Below are 17761 nucleotides of genomic sequence, written 5' to 3'. Positions count from 1 at the left end.
TGTGGCTGAAGCAGGCCGCTCCCAAGGTTTCCCAGGACTCTCCTCTGACACGGGGCTTTAGGAAGAGCCCTAGGGGAGCTGCCTCCTTTACAGGGGGTTCAGGATCCTCCCTCCACAGTGGCTCACCAACCAGGCCCTGTTGGCTCTGAGTACCACGGGAGTGACCCCCGTTTATCCAAGAGACGCCAGGAGGGAGACTGTGGCCCGGCTTCCTGGGCTCCAGTCAGCTCTTCTGATGGAAAGCTGAGGGTCCTGGGAAAGGGCCTCAAACGCTGTGCCTCAGTCATCTCTGTGCCTCCTCGTCTGCAAACCAGGACACAAAGAGCAAGTCCTTCCCGGGACTGTGGGAGATGAAATGAGCTGAACAGTGCCCGGTGCACGTAAGTGCCCAATAAATGCTGGCGTTTATTATTGCCGTGGCACTGCTATGCGCACGGCGCTGAGCGCCTCCCGGCATGGGCTCAGTACGATTTTCCTTTCTGTTAGTTCCTAAAGCTCCCTGGATCTCCAAAGCTCCGTGGATACTGTTTTTGCCAGAATAGACCAGGCTCCCTCCCCAAATCACACAGGTCTCTGGACTTTGAGTTAAGGGAAGGGGGTGGGGCATAGACCAGGTGGAGCTTGCTTCTTATTTTTGAAGAATCCCGAGTTGGCATCCATATGTCAACCCGCATGTCAATCTAGGGTGGAGCTAACGTATCAGGGGTTCTGCAGGCCACCTCAGGGGACATCCCGTGCATATTTTCATGTGCAAACATGCCCCGGTGAAATGCCCGGGGTCCCTGAGTAAATTTTTAAAAATCATCTGAGTTAGACACCAAAGCTCTGCTTGCCCTGACTGTGCGTCCCGAGCACCAGATGCATCAGCCCCTGCCCGCGACGGGATATAGTGTACCTTGTCTGGCTCACTTCCCCCAAGACACCCCAGACCCCCATCTCCCCACAGATGAGCTCCTCCATCTTCAGCCAGCCCCTGCCTCCCTTGAGCCTCCCCTTCCACTCAACCCTCCCCTCTGGGATCCACCGTGGAGTCTCACACTCTCTGCCTGCCTCTGCTCATAGCACCTTATTTTCTGCCTAGCACAGAAATTTTGAATTATATGTATTTCTGAGCTTCATGAGGGCAGACAACACCTCTGTCTGGGCCATCCGTCCACAGCCAAGGCCAAGCTCGGCACCTGGGGCAGAGAGGGAAGCAACAGACGTTTGTAGAATGAAGTGATGATCTTTGACAATTTCTTGAGTTTTTAAAACCTGTGAGATGCTCGTGGGTGGGACTTTTCTCCAGAAACTTTGTTGTGAAAGAAAGAAGGAAGGAAGGAAGGAAGGAAGGAAGGAAGGAAGGAAGGAAGGGAGGGAGGGAGGGAGGGAGGGAGGGAGGGAGGGAAGAAAATTTTGTAAGATTTATGATTATCTACATTCCAAATGTAAGGATAAACGATGGTAGGTTCCTATCTTAAATAGACTCACTTTAAGTCTCGAACAAGGTTTCCCTCCCCTTTTTCATGACTGGAAATATTATTTTAGGGACAGATGAGGCAGGGCACCCAAGACAGCAGGAGACAGTGTTGTTTGGCTGCAGCCAGGCTCAGGGGGCACAGCTTTTGCTGTAACCAATCAATCCCCTGAACCCCGAGTTCAGGGAGTTTCAGAGTTTTATACCCAGCATGTAAGGGGAGGGGCTCAGAAGCTCACAGTCTGCAGAAGTTCACATAAAAGCAGCTTTTTCTTTCACTGTTCTGGGCAAGTTAACCCTTCAAGGACAGCACCTGAGAAGGGGGGAGCTTCTTCTCCCCTTTCTTTCCTCCCCCTCCAGCTGTTACCATGGAGCCCAGTTGTAACTTATCTTAAAAATGTAGACATCTCTGTGAAGCCCAGCTCAAGGCCAGAGGCCTTGTTTGCACAGTTCTTCAAAGTACTATACTGGATACATGTTTGTGATAAACTAGTAAGGGGGTGTCCAGCTCCTGGAGGGCTGGTGTCTTCTCGGCCCGTGGCCAAGTAAACAGGGCGATGCAAAACTAGGAAGTTTATCTACATTGAGCTCTTGGAGAGACTCTTTTGCTGACAGTCCTAAAATCAGCCCTGGTGAAGATTTCTGGAGAGGCCCAGTGAAGACTTTTCAGTGGAGAAAGGGGGTGCCACTTCAGTATCAGTGATTCTTGGATGTCTTCGGCCATGGATGATTTCAGTAACTTGTTGCCACATGTGATAAAATAGTAGGATTAATAGGAATAGGAGTGTTTCATCGCCCTAGGTACCTTGATCTGTCTGGGAGGAGGAAAAAGGAGCTTCACTTAGAAGACTAGACAAATAGGGAGTTCCAAGCACCCCCAGTCTTCCTGCAACAAAGCAGAATTTATACCCACGCCGGAACTGCTCTCAGCCCTTTGGCAAGCAAGTTGTACCAACAGATGTGGCAAAACGCCTGCCAGAGGAATCTCAGCCACAAACACAAGTGCGTGATGATCAGTCACCAACTGTTTAAGAAAATGAATGCTGCGAAACAAAAGGGCCTTAACAAATGGAAGAATTTACACTTGAAGAAACTGAGCTCCTAACCCCAGAGGAACAGAACATTAGGAGCTCATGGCACCCAAATACCTCTTGCAGGCTACTTTCTGTACTAAAAGATCACCCCAGACCATCACTTCTCAACGTTTCTTCATTTGTGACCTGTGACAAATGAGATCCAAATTTCAACATAGTCCCGTGGACATAAGCAGGGTTATTCAGAACATCCGAATGCTACTCGTAGCTCCGCTCCACTCCTTTCCCCTAAGGAACCCCATCAGCATGCAGGGGAGGGCACGTGTCCTTGGTACCAACAGCACTGCCACTTAGGATGTTAGTTGCAAAAGCTGACCTGCTGTGGCAGCTTAAGCAGAGGGAAACCTCAGGGAGGCTGGGCGTGGGCAGCAGGTTAACAGACCCTTTTGCTTCTGCATGAGAATGTGACCTTGGGTTAATTCTCCAGCTCTGTTCCCCTGGAAACCTGATAAAAATTGCGGTTTCCAGGCAACATTGCTTGCAGGTAGAACGAGCCCAGATTGGTCAATTGTATCTGACCTGGTAGTACTAGAAATACTTGATAAAGATCCAGAGCTTTGGGCGTCTCTGAATTCACTGGCTCTTGTAACCGGCCGACCTTGAAAGATAATTTTACAGAGTTGTAAAAAGAGATATTGGGAGTTGTAAAGCAGGACAGCTCCACAGCTACCCAAAGGGATCTCATCTCCTTACAACCTGGGGGTCCCCTGGGCTGAGAGATTTCCTCCTGTAGAGAGTGACCAGCTCAGAGAGGGCTTTGGGCGGTGGGGACAGACCAGACCTCCGAAGAGGCATAAAGAGGCAGTGGCAGGGCACAGAGTGCTGGATGAGCAACTACTATGTGCCTCTTACATCCTGTGTGAGGCGCTTTGCATTCCGTGTAGCTGAATCCTCGCCTTGGCCTTGTGAGCTAGGAACATCCTTATCCACTGGTGAGGAAATTAAATCTTTGACCCTACCCTGCTACTTAATAGAAAAATTCTATTGGGAAGCTAAGGGTCTGGGTAGCACATTAATATATCTCTGTATTTTTTAAGTTGATGAAGATAATTCTATTTACCAAATGTAATATGTATATCAATACATATATACATCAGTTAGACAGGAGGAATAAATTTGGGATTTTACTTTAATATTCCGGAGCCAAAATACATGGGTCAGTACCCTGGTTCCAATACTCATTAGCTGTGTGACCTTCAATAGGTTACTTAACTACTCTGAGACTCACTTTCCTTATCCTACAAGAGGAGAAATCTTCTTCAGAGAGCTTTTAAGACACTATTACGGGGCTGGGGATGTGGCTCAAGCGGTAGCGCGCTCGCCTAGCATGCGTGCAGCCGGGGTTCGATCCTCAGCACCACATACCAACAAAGATGTTGTGTCCGCTGAAAACTAAAAAAATAAAATTAAATTAAAAAAGACACTATTACGGGTTCAGGTAGTTAAAGTTCTAAAACTCAGCACACATTAGGCTGTTTTAAATAATGGCTATTATTATTCTCACTGCTGTGGCGTTTATCACCTGGAGGTATATGATCTCTCAGACTTGAAGGATTTGGATCTTGTTAACAAGTAGATTCTACTCTTTAGTCCTCAGGGTGGGGCCTGAGAGGCTTTGTTTCTAACAAGCTCCAGGTGCGGCGGCCAGTCCAGGGACACTCTGCTCTAGTCTTTGTGTCAGTCTTATCTTCACTTCAACCTACACTAGCTTCCAAATTTAAGTTGCATGAAAGCAAAAGGTAAGCCTATGACTTTGGTCACCTGGTAGCACTTCACCCGTCCTAGGTGCCGAGTAAATATTTCCTGGGGTTCAGGGGCTGGACTGAGCCTCGCAGGCCCTCCAGAGGCCAGGCGTGGCCAGCCTACAGCGCTCAGGGGGCTCTGGAGCAACTGCCACCCAGGGCCAGCTCGGAGCCTACAAGGAGCCAGACAAGAAAGCCCAGCTCCTCTTCCAGGACTCAGGATGGCAAATTAGTGACAAGCTGAGGAAAGGAAAGGCCAGGCGGCATGTGACAGGTGTCGTCCTGGGGGACAGCATGGGGTCAGATCCTGAACCTCACCAGCTTCACGCTGCTGAACACCTCCCGCCTCTGGGCTTGTCCACCCGCTTGGACTCAGGTGCCTGGGAATGTTTCCCAGCCAAGGGGGAGAGATTGCTCCTGACCCCAGGAGACAAGCTGAGGGACCTGTGGTAAGAACGGCGCTATCTCCCTGGCCACCCCCGGGTGTTCCAATACCTACATCTTTCCTGAATCCACTGAACTGGTTCCCCTTGGCGGTCTGGTCTAGTCTGATACCAGCCTCTCCTGATTTGAGGGAAAAAGGATAGAAAACTTGGCTTTTATGACACAAAGACTAAGGTCCAGAGCCTCCCTGTCCAGCCTGGTAACCACGAGCCATGGGCAGCGATTGGTATTTAAATATGTTGAAATTAAATAAAACATAAGCTTCACTTCCTCAGTGCCACTAGCCTCATTTCAAATACTCGAAAGCTGCTGTGGCTGATGGCTCTCGTGTGGGACATTTCCATCATCTCAGCCCTGGACCCGAGACTCGTGGCGGGAGTGGCCCACCCCCTGTAGGAAAACAGCATGGAGCATCCAGAATGCTACTTACAACTCTGCTCCACTCTTTTCCCCCAAGGAACCCCATCAGCATGCAGGGGAGAGGAGGTGTCCTTGGTACCAACAGCACTGTCACTTAGGATGCTTAGTCGCAAAAGCTGACCTGCTGTGGCAGCTTAAGCAGAAGGGAGACCCCGGGGAGGCCGGACGTGGGCAGCAGGTTAACAGACCTTCTTGCTTCTCCATGAGAATGTGACCTTGGGTTAAATCTCTAGCTCTCAGCTTTCCCAAGCAACAAGGAAGGAGCCTTTGGAGAGGCAAAGGACAAGCTCTCCTCCTGAAGAGTATGCCCTGGTCCCATGTGTTCATCATCTTGAACTCAGTTTCTTAAGGCGTGTTCACCACCGTCAGATTTTGTCAGGTACTTATGACATCCTATGGGTCCCTGGGCGACGTTTCCTTCCATTGTTATCCCCAGCTTGCTGATGAGGAACGTCAGGCTCAGAGAGGTTGTGCAATTTGCTCAGGTTACACAGCTCATCAGGGCAGAGCTGGGATGCAAAGTCAGGAAGCTTGAGTCCTCCTGAGCTCCCTCTCTACCATGTGTCACACCCAGGGGACAAGGAAGGACAAAAGGATTCCCTGTGAAGGTTAAAAGCCTGCAGATCAGTGTCCAGGAACATCTTGCTTTATATGCTTTCCTCTGCCTCTTTTTTATCTCCTTCTCCATTTTTCCTGGCCTCAGGTCTCAGTGAATATTGTTCATATAAATAGGAAAATGATCATCAAATCATTTTATCTGGCTGGACAACAGTTAAAAGCCTTTGAGAAACTTGTTAATCTCTTAAATTGCCATATAGGTAAACACAGAAAGCTGAGCATGGCGGCGCATACCTATAATCGCAGAGGCTCCAGAGCTGAGGCAGGAGGATGGCAAGTTCAAGGCCAGCCTCAGCACCTTAGCCAGGTCCTAAGCAACTCAGTGAGACCCTGTCTCTGAATAAAATACAGAAAAAGGGCTGGGGACGTGGCTCAGTGGATAAGCGCCCTTGGGCTCAATCCCCAGTATCCCCTCACCCACAAGAAAAAACATAGAACCTGCATGTTTTATTTTTAACTGACAACTAATGATTATATATATATACCAAGGGGGCACAGTATAATGTCTCATTACATGCACACCTTATGGAATGATCAGATCAGGCTGATTTGCATATCCCATCATCTCAAATGTTTGTCATTTCTTTGTAGTGCGAGCATTTAGAATCCTCGCAGACTCTTTGAAGTGAATAACACATTCTTATTAACCACGGTCTCAGAGCTGTGCAGGAGATCACAGAACTCACTCCTCCTGCCTGTCTGTACGTCCCCTGGCCCCTGTTGACCTCCTCCTGTCCACCCCATTGCCCCTGCCAGCCTCTGCTACCACTGTCCCCCTCTCTGCCCCTGTCATCTAACCTGCCTCTTAGATGCTTACCTCGATGTTACTTGAGCTTTTCATTTATTGTACTTAAATGTTTTCATTATTCACTGTTAAACATTAGATCAGTTATCCATCCATGCAGTAACAAAGAGCTAATGCTCACTGGATGCCTGTGTCAGGCCCCGTGCTTAGTACCTGCATGAATCAGCTCATGTATCCCTCTGGAAGGCCCCTCAGGTAGATATTATTATTGTCGTTGTCACGCCCATTTTAGAGATGGGGAGAGGAAGGCAGAGAGGATGGCCTGTTTGCTCAGCGTGGCTGCCTGGCTCCAGAACTCACAGGGACGCTAGCTGTAGAGTGTCTGGCCATGTGCTAGGGAGGGCTGACCCCAGGAGAGCTCACAGCTAGGACAGAAGGGAAAGTGCCAAGTGTCTGGGGAGGTGCAGGTAAACTGCTGGGGGAGAAGGAAATCAGGACCCGACTTGGAAAGGCAGATAAGATCGGGCAGGGAGAGGTGGGAGGCGGTCCAGGTGAAGGCGCCATTGGCCAAGGCTCCAGGAGGGAATCTGACACACACGGTGGGGCGGGGAGGACTCCTGGAGGGGCTGGACTGTCCGGGCTGTGAGCAGAGGCATAGCTGTTTAGCCAATCGCTAAAATGCTTCTCCGTGGGTCAGTAAAGAGCCACAGCCCCAGGTGCACCAGTCCCCTTAATGTCCTCCCCAACCAGTGTCTGCATCTTGGCATCTGGCCCTGTCAGGGACCTCAGGGTGCCCTGTCTGCGCTGGGGTCATAGGAGCTGGTGGAGGCCTGGCCTTGCTGGTAGTTAAATACTTAGAATATCATCCCCGAGTGGAAGGCGTGTTGGGGAAGATGATGGCTGCAGCGTCACAGGGGCCTTCGGGCCTGGAGGATGGACAAGGGCAGAGTGTGACTAAACTGCAAACCCTGCTCCCCCTCCCTCGGCTTGGAGCCCGCTGACCTGCCCCTCTGGCAAAAGAGGGCCCCGCCCCTCCTGCGAGGAAGGCCCCGCCCCTCTGGCCAGGAAGACACGCCCCTCTGGGGAGGAAGGCCCCACCCCTCTGGAGAGGGAGGCCCCGCCCAATGGTGAGAAAGGCCCCACCCCTCTGGCTGGGAAAGCCCTGCTCCTCTAGCTGGGAAGGCCCCGCCCCTCAGGGGAGGTAGGCCCCGCCCCTCTAGGGAGGAAGGCCCCGCCCCCTCTGCCTGGGAAGGCCCCGCCCCTCCGGCCGGAAGCCGCCCTTCTCCACAAATCCTTTGGTGACTAACTCCAGCAGCTGTTGGGAGCTGGTACCACAGGCCCTGGGGCTAGTGCTTCTCCAGATCCCCACTTAACATCACCGGCCCCGCCCAGATGCAGTTATTCTGCCAGTTTCACAGATGGGGGAGTCAGAAGTTCAAGGACGTGCCCAAGGTCACACAGCTAAGTCAGGAAGGGATGGGCGGGAAGCTGTCCTCTGGGTCACCTCCCTGTGGCCCTACACTGCCCTGGCATTTTGCATCGTCTCTGCTGCCAGAGCCGAGCTCCTCGCAGGCAGGGTCAGGGCCGTCCATCATCTGGTGCTCTCTGCGGCAGCCATCCAGGGCCTGGCGTTGGGAGGGTGAGACAGCGAGATCAGTCGGGGACACGGCAGCAGGGGGTGGGACAGGGACAGATGTAAGAACCTGTTAGAAGTTTTGAAAGAGTCCCCCAACAAGACACAGAAGCCGTGCATCATGGGTGCCATCTCTGTGCCTCTCAGGGAGACATGTCACTGTCGGCCTCCTCCCTGCTCTTGGATGTCCCAAGGGAAACCACACGGACCTCCCAGAATTTTGGGCTCTTTCCCATTTGCCTGGAACGGGCAGCCCCTTGTATGCTCCGTATTTGGAGCTGAGGTCACTGCGAACACTCCGGAAAAATCTTTCTTAAAAAATAGAATTAACAGAAATTAGCCCTTAAAGCCACGAGGGCAAATTGAGAGCTGCCCATCAGGGCAGGGCCGAGGCAGGAGCCCAAATGCCCGGGAGCGAGCGGCCTGCAGAGAGGATGGTCTCTGAGCGCAACCGGCTTCACAACCATCTGCCTCTGCCAAGCTTCCGCTTTTATTTTTATTTCTGAATGCCTTCAGAAATAGTGATCTCAATCGTGGCCAACACGTAGCTGGGTTTCACGTGGTGGGAGATAGCCCAGGTGGCAAATCTGGTCACTTACTCAGTGGACAGATCGGAGTTAATTTTACATTCTTCAAAGTCTGACGTTGCCCACAGAGTCTCTGCACATAGGAGGGTTTCCTGGGTTTCCATTGATTTAATCAGTCCTCCACCTTCCATTTTACCCTCCTCATGGACTGCATCTTTTTTTTACAGCTACAATATGAGGTGCTATAAATTCCAATTTTTATGTTATTGTAGGGTTTTTTTTCCTGAAAAGGTATATATTTTTATTTTTTTAATTTTGGAAAATATAAGAAGAAAGATTAAAATTACACAATTCTGATACCCACATGCAGCCCAAATTAGTATTTTAGTGTATTTTCTTATCTTTTTTTAAATGCAAATAGGGAAGGCTTTTTAAATGGTTGTACTATGTATGTATAACTTTATATCTTTTTATTTCCCTTAATAGCATACAATAAGCATTTCTTAGTACTGCTCCAGAATATCTATACACATCATTTTTAATGACTGCAAAATATTCCACCTTCTGAATGGATTGTAATTTCCTAATGGTTCCTGGGTTGCAGGTCATTTGAGTTGTTTCCAATTTGTGAATTGCTGTTCTTTCCTAACTACCCACAGTAGCACGACTAAGCTGTCTATGGAGAGGAAATAGATATAAAAAAAGAGGTCTATTTGGAGGAGAGTGACTGAGGAGTTAATCCGTGGGGCCTCAGATGGCCTGTGTGAGCAAGAAATTGCAGAAGGAGAGCCCCGACAGGAAGCCCTGCCCAGGCATCCCACACTGTTCCTTTTGCAAAGAGCAAGGCCTTGTGGGAAGACTAAGGCAGAATGGCATCCACCTGGCTCACATCTCAAGTGCCTGAAAAGCCAGGAATGGCCCAACTGAAACCAGGGGGCTGCTCTAGGGAGCCCTGGGAATCCCGCCCATCTTGCTGTACCAGGTTGTGCTACAGTGAAGCGCCCAAGAGCACACTCAGAAGGCCAGGGTTCACCTAGTTCTTCTGTCCAAAGTTCATGGCATGCACTTGACCCAGTCCACAGAGGAGAAGACCCCACAATTCCAGGAGGTATTTATGGGGTGGCTACGTTTGCTCCTTTATCATTCTAGATTTTAATTTCCGGTCCGTGTATGTCCCCCCCCCCCACCATAAGAACATCACCTGGGAGGAGGACTCCTTCCTTGGTGGAGGAATTTGGTCAAGAATCAGCCAGTGGGGTTCGGACCTGCCCAGGAATGTAGGCCAAGGGAAGAGCTGGCCAAGAGGGTGGATCTTTGCCCCAGGCCTCTCTTCTCTCCTCACTGCCAAGTTCAAGTGCAAGCCTGGCTGGCCCTTTGGCAGTCTTTTATCCTGCTACTCTGTGAGTCCCTGGCATAGGATCCCCCTCCCAGGCCACTCCCTGGGCCCCACACAGCATGGCCTGAGTGGGAAAGGAAACCTGTGAGTGGCAAACCAAGGACCTGGCTGACCTTCCACTGCTCTGCAGCCCCTCCCTCCCTCCCTCCCTCCCCGAGGCGCTGTCCTTTAGACCCCTGAGCACGTCAGAAGAGCATCTCACAAGGCGCATTTCGTGCTATGCCCCACATCCTGGTCATCTGCCTCCTTTCTTGATGGCCGTTTTAGGCCCCAGGCACTAATCCAAAGGCCTCATCTAACAAGCCTACAGGTGTGGCCAAGGCCAGTCAGACTTGTGCAGTTTGAGGTGCCCTGGAATATCGGGGCCATGTGGCCACACTAAACCCCCTTGCTAGATGGAACACTGGGGACCAGGTTTGATATCCTTGTCCTCAACACAGCCCCTCGCCCCACGGAGACAGTCAGTAGACAGGGAACCCCCGGGAGTTCCTCCTGTGCATGTATTTATTATTTCTCAGGTTCATCTTGCATCCTCCCTCCTACCTCTAACCCCCTGGGCTACTCCAGTTCACACTGAATCTCTAAAAGAGCCCGGCACTGCCTCTCCCCATTCCCTCTGCCAGGGTGCTCTTTACAAACCCTACTCTCTCCCCATTCTGGGCTCAAGACCGTGTCTCCCAGCCCACCCCACTCCTCTCACCCCAGGCTGATTCTGGAGCCGTGACTTCATTGTCTCCTAAGGCTTAGTGCATCCCAGAGGGAGGCATAATGGCCCTTTGCTCATGCTGTCCACACTAGACCATGAGTTCACGGAGGACTGGGACCTCTGCAGTATCACCAAGGACAGACGCTTGGGCATAGTGGTACTTATTTATTCCTTCATCCACTCAACAGATATTTATAGAGCATCCACCATAAGGCCTACCTTCCTGGAGCTTACATATTACCAAAGAAGACAGACAAGAAACAAATGCATAAATAATAAGACATCAGATACAGTAGTATAAAGAGAAATAAAACAGTTATTCCAACAAGGTACAAGTGATAAGAGGTGCTATTTTTGGTAGAGTGATCTAAGGAGGCAGCAAGCCACATGGATATCTCAGGACAGATCTTGTCAGGCAGAGAGAACAGTAAGTGCAAAAGTCCTGGGGCAGGAGCATTCTTTACATGCACAAAGCCCAGCAAGGAGGATGAAACAGAGCATGTGAGGAGACTGGTGGAAGATGGAGTCCAAGGTGGGCAGGGTCAGTACCTGCAGGGCCTTTTAGGCATGCCAAGGAGTTTGGTTTCTATTGCCTGAGTGGTGAGAGACTCAGTAAAGTTTTGTTTGATTGAATTCTTTGAGTTGAATTGCACTAAAACAACTTGGGTTTCATTAGGACAGACAAGTTTTGAACCTTGCAATATCCTCCGTCTGCCCTGATCATCTACCAACTGGGGAGTGTGATGAACAACCCCACTTAGCACCTTCAAGACCTCACCTGTCCTGGAACTAGCACAGTCTTGCAAAGTGTCTCCGCGTTCTTTCTCCTGGTACCACTGTTGTCAGCCCCTCCTCCATGCACCAGGTCCACTGTGATGGCAGGTCTGGTACAGGGGACATCTGCACTAAAAAGCAACATGATCCCAGTGTGGCCCGTTATTTCTGCCTTTCCCAGAGTCTAAAAAGACTTTGAGGGTCCCTGGGATTTATTCTGGGCCCTCGGCAAAGTCCCAGGGCCTGACTTTTAACCTAGTTTTTACCCAAGCCTGGTTCTCATTAAATCTCAATTATGTGGAATTTCTATCCTTAATGCAACTGGAAATGAGCCATATTTTGCTATTTTTATCATTTGACTGCATCTTTATAACCCATTTCAGAGTGTTATGCCCCAGAGTAAAGTAGGGGAACCACCAGAATTTAAGCTAAGCAAATTTACAGATTTCAATTACACATTCATCAATTCATCTAGCAAACATCCGTTCATTCACCCAAAGAAAGCTGGCTGAGGCAGGGTAAGCTCTGAGATCCAGCAGGAGGCAGGGTGAGCTCTGCCCTCGTGGAGCCAGGGCTCCACGGGTGACGAGAAATAACAGACCCCAGAGTCGATATGACATGTCATCTTGAATGGCGACAAGGGTCACTCTGTGCAAGTCGGAAGGGTACAAATACAAGTAGCCCGTGACGACACAAAGGACAGCAGTCGCATGATCTAAATAGTGTCGTGCACGGATTGTGTGCAGGGTGCTGTGGAGGTGGGGGGTGACTAACTGCATTGTGGGTGTGGCGGCCCTTGGGGAGCAGTGTCCAGAGGGGGTGATATTTGATCAATATCTTGAAAGACGGCTAGAGAGGGTGGAAAGAGAAAGAAACAACAACAGGAAAAGAGAGAGAGATGGATGAACACAGGATGTTCCAGAAATGACCGATCATTTGGTGTGGCTGAGCATGTCGGTGCTAAATAGGCATGGAACGGAAGTACGAGACTTTTAGGGTGGAGGGGAAGTCTTAAAGTCACGGGGTCTATTGTACATTTGAATCTCTGCCCCACCCCCAATGTCCTCCCCAGGGCTTGTCCAGCCAAGGCCCCTCCCACCTTCCCAGTGCCAAGCCTCCTCCAAGTCTGTCTTACAGTAGAGCAGAGACCGGGCCCCTGGAGCTGCTCACCATGGCCGGGCTTGCAGAACTAGTCCGTTCCTCATTCAGAGGCGGTTCCTGGCTGCTCAGACACTTTCCGAGCACCTTTGTGCAGGGCATGTGTTACCCAGTTTCCAGAGTGGAACCTGGTGCTCATTAGCTGTGTGACTTGCTAACATGTGGCCATTGACCCAGGTGCCTTGCAGCGCCAGAATTAAAATCCAAAGCTGTCTGGCTTTTTTTTTTAACATTTAGTTAGCACCTACTCCGACAAAATCCCCCTGTCCTGGGCATTAAAGCAGAAGGAGCCAAGATGAATAAGCATGGTGTCTGCATTCCTGAGATCCCCCTTTGAGGGCTTTGGACAGTGGAGCCAACACCCAGTTCTTGTAATTATGCATATTTGGCGTTGGCTTGTAGCCTGGCTGCTACAACAAAGGAAAGGGACGTTTTGTTCAGGGCAGTGCACAGGCCCATCCTGTTTGGGGCGCTGGGGTGAGCCCACTGCAGCCTCCCGGCAGAGCCCTTGGCTGGGAGATGAAGAGGTCTGTGTGCCAGAAGGATTCAGGCAGGGGATGGACCTGGGAAGGTGGAAGGGAGGCAATGGGTGTGTACAGTCAGACCGAGCGGAACGAAGCTTCAGCTTGGACACATCCCAGGGCTGAGCAGAGGAGAATTTATAGCAAGGCCCAGGGGCTGGAGAGCTGGGAGCAGAATGAGCACAGGTGTGAAAGTCAGCTGGAGCCAGCTGTGCGGGCGCACTGTGCGGCAGCGCCCCTGTAGGCAGATTGTGGTACTGCGCCGTCATGGCTGCAGGAGAAGGGAGTGGGCAGGACCTGACTCGGTGCCTTTCCCTACTTTTTTCTGGATCCAGTGTTGTTTCTCTTCATCTAATGCCTACATTTACATTAATTTTGGCTACTTGTTCAATGGCAGATGTAGATGAAGGTGCCTAGTTGTAAAGCTTCCAGGAAGTGGCACTTCCACCCTGGTCCCTTGCTTACTCCTGACCCTCATTGCTCAGGGGAGGGAGGTGTCCAAGGGCAGGTGACGGCTGTGCCTTACCCCCTCCCTGCTCCCATAGGACCAGCTCCTGCACCTCAGCCAAGTCTCCCCGACTTCCGCACCTGCACCCTCTATCCTGATGGCGGGAGGCTCCTGGCCTCCACCCGCCATGAGATTGGCTTTGACTCTTCCTTGGGTGGAAGTTCCTCTGCCCCGACCCAGGACCGTCCCCAGAACACGGCCCCTTCCCTGAGAGATGGAGAACGGGGTTCTCCCGAGAAGGGATGAGCCTCACCTCCGCCCCCCGCCCCCCCCCCCCCCCGCTGGTGGAGACGGGGCGGGGGGCGGTGGCCCTGGAGGCTGGCATCAGGAAGCGCCCTTCTCACCGTCCCTTTACAAAGATGGCAAGGTCCCCTCCTGGTCCCCATCATGGCGCCCTCCAGCCTCAGCCCAGTGCGGAAAGGCAGCACGAAGCCTGGGAGGGAGCCTTCAGTGTGTTCTCCTCTCACCCCATGAGCCTGCGGGAGGCCACGTGGCTGACTTGCGTGGACCTGGAGCTGCCTCTGTCCCTTCTCTCTTCCCTGATTTAGGCCCCGGGGAGGGGGTCTTCTCTTTCCTGTCTTCTTCTGTGTTCCCTTTATTATTTTTTTCTTTTTACTGGGAAATTCTGTCCCATCTCTGTCCCCCGCCCCTCAGAGGAGCCCCCTCATTCTGCATAGTGACATTCTCTTTTTGATTCTTATCATCTCAATTCTTTCCGGGGCTTTGGTGCATTTATAGCCGGTCTCATCCTGAAGGGACTTGAACTAAACTCACAGTATGAGTTAGATGTAAGAGAGCCACAGAACCAAGATAACAATACAAAAACTTTTCATGAAGACCAAGGAAGACCGTTTTTCCAGAACATCTCTCCTGGGATTTGTCACTTCAACTGAGCACAAAGTTTAGCTTTGAGTTTCCTGGCTACCAAGGTAAAAATGGAAATAAGGGTCGTATAACACTCATCATCTAATTTAAACACATACACACACACAGACACGCACCATCATGTTTAGAAAACAGGCGCTTCACCAAAGATTCTTTCCAGCTTTAGCAATTTTAGTTCAGGGCGGATATGCTTAAGATCTTTCTGGATCTCCTGGAAAGCTTTAAAAATTCTGTAACCAAGTCTAGGGGTGAGACTAGGGATGAGTGAACCGTCCTCAGGGTCTCTGGAAGTCAACGTGTGGAGTCTGTGACGGCACTCATTGTCCAGGAGTGTCCCCTCGGGTACAGGAACCATGACCTTCTCCTTCTCTGGTGGCTCTGCCCTCCCTCCAGGGGTTCACCGCAGAAGCGTCCCAGGCACGGGGCGCCTGTCCGTGGGCCAGCTTTGGGTAGAAAGTCTGGGACCCCAGAAGCACTCAGGAAACGGCAGGTGATAAAAACTCACGATAATGACGCCGACGGGGAGGACGTAGGTCAAGGTACCCGGAGGAAGGTCAAATGGGAATTGTCTACCATCGACCGCAGCCCCCTGCCCGCTCCCCACGCTACAGGACCCCCGTCTGAAACGGTACTGACCCAAAGCCACCCGCAGCTCCAGGACCCAGCGGGAGAGCCAGGAACCACGCGTGGCTACTTAAAATGGCATCAGTTACGATGCTAGTTCCCTGGTCCCAGGAGCCACCTTCCAGGTGTCCCAGCGCGCCCCAGGGGGTCGTGGGTCAGCACCCAGGAGGGCATCTCATGAGGGCAGAAGGTCCCCCGGGCAGAGCTTCCTCGGGAAGAGGCTCCTGGTCTTTCCCCTGGCCCCTCTGTCCATATTCTTGTTATTTCTTCCTAAACATCCGACTGTCACTTTAAGGAGAAGAGAGGCTCGCTCCTGTGTTAAGTCTGCCTTCGAGAGAGGACAGGGGCGGGAGGTGGGAGGACGCCCAGGCCCACAGCCAGCGGGGACAAAGTCCCAGCCAGGGACAAGCTCCAGGCCACCTCGGCCTCTCCTTTAGATCCCCTCTGTTCAGCTGTGCGGAGGAGATCCGCGCTTGGCCTTTCCAAACTGATGGGTCGATTTTAAATTTTGGATCTTTACTCGCGAGCACCTCTGTGACTGCTGAAGACTTGGAGCGCGTTTAGATTCCGGGGCGTTTCTCTTGCTATTTTTCTTGGCGGGGTTCATTAGGATGCGCTCAAAGGCTCTGTCAGTGAGTTTCCACAAGGTTAATGAACAAATTCAACTTCCTGTGATTTAGTTTACACCTTTACAGGAACAGGCGGAATGCGATGTAACACGTATTCTAACAAATGTCCTTTCTGAGACTAAATATAGAGCCTCAAGTTTACAAGTTCCCAGTCCTCGGGAGATAAGGACTAAAAGAAAAAGAAAATCAAACCATGCTGGCAGAGTATGGGATAAATAGAGGCTTAACCTCCAGGGTGTGGGACTGAGATATGTGTCACTTAGAATTAGATCCAGCTAGGAGTGACAGCTCAGAGAGCAGGTGTTGAACCAAGAAAGTTTATGTCTCATACAAACAAAGTCTGAAAGTAAGAATCCAGGGCAAGTACCGTCACTTTTGCAGCTGTCAGAAACCCAAGTGCTCTTCTCCTGTGGCTCTGTCTCCATCAACATGTGGCTTCCACCTCATGGTCCAGACAGGTTGCTAGTGTGCCAGCCATCAGGCCCACTTTCTTGCCCATAGAATGAAGGAAATCAGAGAAATTTGAACCTCTTCCCTTCAGGGCCTTTCATGAAAGTCTCATTTGAAACTTCTGCTTCTCCTTCATCATAAGAACCAGTCTCCTAGTTGCAAGGCAGATGAAAACCATGATCTCTATGCTAGGTACTCATGAGCCAATTAAAACTTGGGGATTACTAAGGAAGAAAAGGAGAACCCATGTGGAGGGACACCAGCTGTCTCTGCCGCAGTGTGAAGATTTCTTCATTAAATTTCCAAGGAAAGGGTCATGGCTAACTCATGTCAGTTCATTCTTGTGTTTCTTTTCAAATATTTTTCTGAGGGTTTTCTTCCCCCTCTGTGTTTCTCAACTACAATCATAACTGAGAATCAAGTACTGGGAGCTGGGCTTTATTCCAGAAGCTACAGGGCTCTGCCTATACCCCTTCCCACCCCTCTCCACCATCACCTTCTACCTGTCCATCTTCCCCATCTCTCTCCCCCTCTCAGGCCCAGATGCACCCGGCTGAATTCCTCCCAGGCACCACGCCCCCAGGCTGCCTCTGGCCTTTCCACGTGCCGCAGCCTCCACTATGAATGGTACCCACAGCTCTGCCTCTGAGTCCGACCACCTGTGACTGTATTCCACACTGCTGCTTATAGCTGTGTGCCCTTAGACAAGTTACCTAGCCCCTCTGTGCCTCCTTTCATTATCTGTAGAACTTTAGAGTTCTTGGCATGATCAAGTGAGCCAAGGAAAGCACTCAGAACCGTGTCTCACATGTGACTTTGAGGTCCCCAAGGTCAGAGAACTGGATGGCGCATCCGCTGCTCCTGGAGAAGAGAATTCCCGCAGCTTGGCTCTCGTCCTGTTTCACTTGTGAAAGACGGGAGCTTGCTGAGGGTTTAGAAGCCGATGGGAGAGACACAGAGAGGAGGAGGGTGAGACTGAGGGACACAGGGAGCTGAGTGACGGAGCCCCATCCCCAGGGCAGCAGGAGTGGGGAGGAGGCATGGGTTCCTTCTCTGGGATGAGACGGCGAGGGCCGGGAATGCGCAGCTGTTTTGGATAAGGTGGAGGCTGTCGCTGTTCTGTGTCATTTCTGCTCTGTCCCACGTGCTTGTGCTTTGGCACTTCAGCCCTTGATACACCGTCCTCAGAAGATGTGACGGAAGGCCAGAGGGCACGTCATCACCTCTTCACCCGGTGCCCCAGCGCTTGCCCGTTTCAGGCTGTTTACGGAATCACCATCCAGGGGGCTGAGTGCCGCGGTGACCTCCTGACACAGAATGCTGACTTCTCCCTGCAAGCGTGGCCTCTCCCCAGGGGCCTTTGTTCCACTGTCCTGGCAGAGTGTCTGGTCACTCAGGACAGCGGGACGTGGTCCTCCGAGTGACCGCCCC

The 17761-nt window shown here is 51.3% G+C and overlaps 1 protein-coding gene across 4 annotated transcripts in view; it reads left to right on the top strand.

The window, feature by feature from the left end:
• Abtb3 (ankyrin repeat and BTB domain containing 3) overlaps positions 1 to 17761 on the top strand; it is a 245760-nt gene that overhangs the window by 163144 nt on the left and 64855 nt on the right. The window lies entirely within an intron of this gene.

Source organism: Ictidomys tridecemlineatus, chromosome 6 (assembly GCF_052094955.1).
Source record: "Ictidomys tridecemlineatus isolate mIctTri1 chromosome 6, mIctTri1.hap1, whole genome shotgun sequence".
Lineage (NCBI taxonomy): Eukaryota > Metazoa > Chordata > Mammalia > Rodentia > Sciuridae > Ictidomys > Ictidomys tridecemlineatus.
This window is presented reverse-complemented; position numbering and strand designations above follow the sequence as displayed.